General features: G+C 47.9%; 1 pseudogene; it reads left to right on the top strand.

Annotated features, from left to right (window-relative positions):
- Positions 1–1,785: 1,785 nt before the first annotated feature.
- LOC133052943 (melanoma-associated antigen B2-like) lies at positions 1,786–3,308 on the top strand (annotated as a pseudogene).
- Positions 3,309–5,068: the final 1,760 nt, after the last annotated feature.

Below are 5,068 nucleotides of genomic sequence, written 5' to 3'. Positions count from 1 at the left end.
TTTTCTGCTGAAAGTTGTCTTTAGGCATGTAATCCGTGGGTTTTATTTACTTTTCCTCCCACTTAGGTTGCTCTCTGAAACTCCAAAACTTCCCCCATACCTGTAAGTCAGAGGGTTTCCTGGTGCTTAGAACTTCCTCTATTAAGACTTCCTTCCCGAGATGGGTCTCCATCCCTAACTCTTTTGTCTCTCCTTTTATCTTTTCTATTATGTCCAACCTTCTTTTGAAGACAATGGGCTGCTTTTCTGGGCGCCTGATGTCCTCTGCTAGTGATCAGAAGTTATTATGGAGTTTGCTCAGCGTTCAAATGTACTTTTGATGAATTTGTAGGTGAGAAAGTGGTCTCCCTGTCCTATTCCTCTGCCATCTTAGCTCCACTTTCCATGTGGTAATTTTAGTCCTAATTTTCTATGCAGAGTGAATTAAGACAGAAAAAGGAAAACCAATATTGTATGTTAACACATATACATGGTTTGCAAAAAGATGGTACTGATGCACCTATTTGCAGGGCAGCAGTGGATTTGCAGACATAGAGAACAGGCTTGTGGACACGGGGGGAAAGAGAGGGAGGGACAGACTGAGAGAGTAACATTGAAAACACACACATTACCATATGTAAAATAGATAACCAGTGGCAATTAGTCGTATGATACAGAGAGCTCCAACCCGGTGCTCTGTGATAGCTTAGAGGTGTGGGATGGGCTGAGAGGTAGGAGGAAACTTCAAGAGGGAGGGGACATACAGTATACCTATGGCTGATTCATATTGATGTGTGGCTGAAAAAAAAAACCAATTCTGTAAAGCAATTATCCTCCAATTAATAGTAAATAAATTTAATTATGAGAAGAGAGAGAGAAGAAACGAGAAGCAAAAAGATATTGTAGACCTTGAATTGGGATCCTGTGTGGAAGCACAGGGACATCAACCTGCCTGTAATAGCACCTGTTCTTAGAAGACTGTTTGGTAAGATAAGGTCATCTTACTTCCTCCTGTTGGGACACAGGCTGATTGACATTTACTATCTCACAGGCATCAATTCAGGAGAAACAGGAGCTTCTCTGCCAGGAGCCCAATTGAGGAACCTGAGTGAGTACTCAGTTCATTTATCCCATCCCTTGGATTTGAGCCCAGGAAATCTCAGGGAAGGGCTGTGAGGTTGAGCATCTACTTCACCGCTTTATACCAAGTCTAGGGGAGGGGAAATGTCTAGTCTGAAGGTGCAGCCACCAGTCAGCAAATGGAGACTGGTGTCCAGTGTTTTAAGGAACCAAGGTAAAGACCATGAATGGTGATCCCAGTGAAATCAGGATGGAAAAAAAGCCTACTGAGCCCTCAGCCCTGGGTATCCCCTGGGAGAGAGGTGGCCTGAAATATCCCTTGACTTGGCTTCTGGATAATGTGGAGGTCTAAAGTTGTCTGCATCAGAGTAGCAGAAGGCAGGGTGCCCAGGCTCCGCCAAGACTTGACATGGTAATAAAAGATGAGCTGAGAGGACCCCAATGCTGGTAAACTCAAAGCAGGGCTGAGAGGGTGCAGAGGGAAAATCGAAGGCCTCTGTTTCTCCTCTGTGGGATTCTGTGGGGACAGTTGAGCATGAAACAGGAGCCTTTTGGGTTCCTCAGGTAGTGTCCTCAAGGACACCTGCAGAGGCGGCCTTTGATAAAGTCAAGGTGGAATCTCCCCATTTTAAGTTGCTCACATCGCCTCATTCTCCATCCTCCAGGTGCACCAATTTCCTGTCCTTTGACCCAGACTCCTACCTGTAGTTCCTGTCCATAGCCATCATGCCCCATAGGCAGAAAAGTAAGGTTCGTGGTCACGAGAAACATCACCAGGCCTGGGCTGAGACCCAGGGTCTTCATGATCAAGCCACCACATCTAGGGGAGAAGAGACCACCTCCCCCTCCCCTCCTGATTTAGAGAGTGCTCCCTCAAGCTCCTCAGCTGCTGGCACCCGAAGGAGCCTCAGGGAGCCCAAGGCACCACCAGTGCTGCTGCAGGTGCTATACCCAAAAGATTTGGTGTCGGTGCTGCAGCACGCTCAAGATCTGATGTCAGTGGTGCAGCACGCTCAAGAGCTGGTGTCGGTGCCACAGCACGTGCAAGAGCTGGTGTCAGTGCCACAGCACGCTCAAGAGCTGGTGTCAGTGCCACAGCACGCTCAAGAGCTGGTGTAGTGCCGAGGGCCAAGGTCAGGGAGGTGAAAATTCCTCCCAGGCCTCAGCTGCTGCTGAGAGCTCTCACACAGATCCTCTGACCAAGAACGTCGAGGTGTTGGTGCAGAAGATGCTGTATAAGTATAAGGTGAGGGAGCTCATTAAGATATCAGAAATGCTGAAGGCAATCAGTAAAAGGTATAGGGGGCAATTCCCTGAGATCCTCAAGAGAGCCTCTGAGCACATAGAGATGGTGTTTCGCCTGGTCCTGAAGGAAGTCAGGCCCAATGGTCACTCCTATATCCTGGTGAGCAACCTAGATCTCAGTGACAGTGAATTTATGAGAGGTGACTGGGGGCTGCCAAAGAATGGCCTTCTGATGCCTCTTCTGGGCGTCATCTTTCTGAATGGCCACCGCCTTTCTGAGAAGATCTGGAAGATCCTGAATTTTCTGGGCGTCAGTGATGGAAGAAGGCACTTCATCTCTGGAGATACCAGGAAGTTCCTCAAAGAAGATCTGGTGTGGGAAGAGTACGTGGAGTACCGCCAGGTGCCCAGCAGTGATCCCCCTCGCTATGAATTCGTGTGGGGTTTGAGAGCACTCATGGAATCCAACAAGAAGAAAGTCCTGGAGTTTTTGGCCAAGGTCAATGATACGGGCCCTGCTACCTTCCTGGAGCATTTTGAGGAGTCTTCCAGAGAGGAAGTAGAGAGCACCAGTGATGACCTTTTGCTCTGCGTAGTGGCCCGCCTTCCAAGTTGGATGGCCTCCAGAGGGAACTTTTCAACCTTCTATTATTCGGGTGGTAAAAGAGAAAATTATGGCTCCTGATCCCTGGGGCCACCTGGGCCAAGTCCCATATGTTATGGTCTGGCAAGATCTAGTAGAAAATCAGCCCGAATGGTTAAAATCTTTTGTTCACAAACCCCCTGATTCTCCTAATGTACAAGCCCTGGTTATGGAAACCCCCACTCCCCGAGAAGAAGCCGAGAAGAACAAGGGCCCAAAAGTGGTCTTGAAGGAATCCTCGTACCTGAACCTGATTGACCTAGAGACGGAAATTAGGCCCCCTCCATATGCCCCTCCTCCGTTGCAGGTTCCCCTGGGGAAGAGCGCCCCCCCCCCCCCCCCCATGAATCAGAAAGGATAAGGGAACCCTGACCCCGGAGAAGAAATAGAGGAAATACGGGTGAGCAAGATCATGGGGACCCAGAGTTACCTTCATCTACTGTACAGGCACTCCCCGTCCAAGTGTGACCAGCTAACCCGGACAGAAAGTGAACCTATCAGTACTGGCCCCTTTCCATGAGTAATCTGTATAATTGGAAAACCCAAAATCCTCCTTTTTTGAAGAAACCTCAAGGCCTCATTGACCTCTTAGATTCCATTTTGTTCACTCATAACCCCACCTGGAATGGTTGCCAGCAGCTGTTGCAGGTGCTCTTCACCAAGGAAGAATGGGAGCGAATCCTGGCAGAGGTGCAGAAACGGGTCCTGGGGGTCGACGGGAGACCAACCGCCCAGCCTCATCTCGTGGAAGAGGGGTTTCCTCTTTTGCGGCCTAATTGGGATTTTGAGCCAGTGGAAGGTAGGGAGCGTCTCCGAGTGTACCGCCAGATTCTAACAGCTGGCCTGTGGGCCGCAGCTAGGGAGCCGACAAATTTGGCAAAGGTAAATTTAGTAAGGCAAGTACGCACTGAGAGACCGTCAGCCTTTCTAGAGAGGCTAATGGAAGCTTTTAGGCAATATACACCTATAGACCTCCAGGCTGAGGAATCACGTGCTGCAGTTCTACTAGCGTTTGTGAATCAGGCAGCCCCAGATAGTAAGAGAAAATTACAAAAGATAAAGGGGTTAAGAGAACAAACAATATAAGACTTACTGAAAGCAGCTGAAAAGGTATTTAATAATAGAGAGACCCCAGACTGGACTTGGACTGAGACAATGAAACAGGCTTTCCAGACACTCAGACGGGCCCTACTTTAATATGTCTATAATATGCTATAATATGTCTCTGCCTGCAGAAGGCAGCAACAACCTGGGTCAGGCCGGTTGACAGTAGGCTCCATTACGGGTATAGGCACCTGTAAAGGAACTATCCCTAAGACTTATCAACACCTAGGTGATAATAATTCAGTCCCTAGGACTAGCCTCCCCAATTCTACTCACCAGTGGGTACTTCCCCCAGAAAACGGGTGGTGGGCTTGCTCTGCTGGAATAACCCCATGTGTCCATATGGCAGCACTTAATGCCTCCCAAGATTTCTGTGTCCTAGTCCACCTGATCCCCCAGCTAAGGTATTACTCCAAGGAAGAGCTGGAACCAAGGTTAGACCCATCGTGTCAATATAGGGTAAAACGAGAACCAGTCACTGCTCTGATTTGGCAGTCCTATTGGGTGCTATAAAAAAGGGAAGTGAGATTGCAGCCTTAAAGTTGCAAGATAAACAGTATAATCAATTAAGGGCTGCAGTAGATGGAGATATTGAGCTCCTTGGCTGAAGTAATGTAACAGAGTAAGAGAGGTATCATTTTGTTGTTTCTGCAACAAAGAAGATTATGTGCAGCACTGGGAGAAGAATGCTGTTTCTCTATCGACCATTCAGGGGTGATATAAAATTCTTTCCAGAAAGTAAGAGAGAGACTAGCCCAGCGGAAGAGAGAATGAAAAGCCCAACAAGGCTGGTTTGAATCTTGGTTTCAGCGCTCCCCCTGGTTGACCACTTTGATTTCCACCCTCCTGGGTCCAGTCATAATATGAATATTGTTACTGACCTTTGGTCCATGCATTTTAAACCGTCTGGTCTCATTTATTAGAGAGCACCTAAATACCATCCAAATTATGGTATTGAGACAAAAATATCAGCCAATTTCACAGGGTAGACAGAAAGATTCCTCTCCAAAAAGTACA

Source organism: Dama dama, chromosome X, assembly GCF_033118175.1.
Source record: "Dama dama isolate Ldn47 chromosome X, ASM3311817v1, whole genome shotgun sequence".
NCBI classification, from domain to species: domain Eukaryota; kingdom Metazoa; phylum Chordata; class Mammalia; order Artiodactyla; family Cervidae; genus Dama; species Dama dama.
This window is presented reverse-complemented; position numbering and strand designations above follow the sequence as displayed.